This window comes from Chiloscyllium plagiosum, chromosome 25 (assembly GCF_004010195.1).
Source record: "Chiloscyllium plagiosum isolate BGI_BamShark_2017 chromosome 25, ASM401019v2, whole genome shotgun sequence".
Taxonomy (NCBI): domain Eukaryota; kingdom Metazoa; phylum Chordata; class Chondrichthyes; order Orectolobiformes; family Hemiscylliidae; genus Chiloscyllium; species Chiloscyllium plagiosum.
The window spans coordinates 1,445,922-1,447,638 of NC_057734.1; positions in this window are offsets into that span (position 1 = coordinate 1,445,922).

Consider the following 1,717-nt stretch of genomic DNA (forward strand, 5'->3'; position numbering starts at 1 on the left):
CCATGCTAGTTCACTGATACAATAATTCAGATAGGACAGAAACACAGCTTTTCACATTGATACAACTGTCAGCAAGGCACAACTACACCTCTTCTTCCTCAGGCATCTCAGGAAACTTGCATGTTCACAAGGATGCTGCCTGAGCCACTGTGATCTCCAAAATTAAAGGCATGCCATCTGAATAGAGTCATAGAGATGTACAGCATGGAAACAGACCCTTCGGTCCAACCCATCCATGCCGACCAGATATCCCAACCCAATCTAGTCCCACCTGCCAGCACCCGGCCCATATCCCTCCAAACCCTTCCTATTCATATACCCATCCAAATGCCTTTTAAATGTTGCAATTGTACCAGGCTCCACCTCATCCTCTGGCAGCTCATTCCATACACGTACCACCCTCTGTGCGAAAAAGTTGCCGAATAGGTCTCTTTTATATCTCGCCCCTCTCACCCTAAACCTATGCTCTCTAGTTCTGGACTCACCCAACCCCAGGGAAAAGACCTTGTCTATTTATCCTATCTGTGCCCTTCATAATTTTATAAATCTCTATAATTGTCCTTTATTGTCCAGTACTTCCCAGGAGCCGAAAAACCAATTATTAAAGTTCACTTGAGAATGTAACTTTTAAAAAGTTTTTGCGATTTACATATGAAAGAACTGAAACCAACATGGTCATTCTAAACGATGAGAGACTTAACCAACCATCTGGGTCTTTTTCAATATATAATTTCAGTTACATCACACTGTAAACTTTTGCTATAAATTCTGTAGCTTACGATCTTATACTCCACAACCACCTGATTGAGGAGCAGCGCTCCGAAAGGTAGTGCTTCCAAATAAACCTGTTGGACTATAACCTGCTGTTGTGTGATTTTTAACAATATAAATGAGTAGAGAGTACAAATGGACATAAACAGGTATAATATAGTTTCTGTTATGGAGATATGGCTGCAGGATGACCAAAGAGAACATAGAACATTCCAAAGCAGTACAGGCCCTTCGGGCCTCGATGTTGCGCCAACTTGTGGAACCAATCTGAAGCCCATTTAACCTACACTATCCCATTTTCATTGATATGTTTATCCAATGACCATTTAAATGCCCTTAAAGTTGACAAGTCTACAACTGTTGCAGGCAGTGCTTTCCATGCCCTAACTACTTTCCGAGTAAAGAAACCACCTCTGACATCTGTCCTGTATCTATCACCCCTCAATTTAAAGCTCTGTCCCCTCATGCTAGCCATCACCATCCAAAGAAAAAGGCTCTCACTGTCTACCCTATCTAACCCTCTGATTATCTTTTATGTTGTGGTTCTGTTCGCCGAGCTGGGAATTTGTGTTGCAGACGTTTCGTCCCCTGTCTAGGTGACATCCTCAGTGCTTGGGAGCCTCCTGTGAAGTGCTTCTGTGATCTTTCCTCCGGCATTTGTAGTGGTTTGAATCTGCTGCTTCCGGTTGTCAGTTCCAGCTGTCAGCTGCAGTGGTCGGTATATTTGGTCCAGGTCAATGTGCTTATTGATTGAATCTGTGGATGAGTGCCATGCCTCTAGGAATTCCCTAACTGTTCTCTGTTTGGAATGTCCTATAATAGTAGTGTTGCCCCATTCGAACTCATGTTGCTTGTCATTGGCAGATGCAAATCACTATAAATGTCGGAGGAAACATCACAGAAGCGTTACACAGGAGGCTCCCAAGCACTGAGAATGTCACCTAGA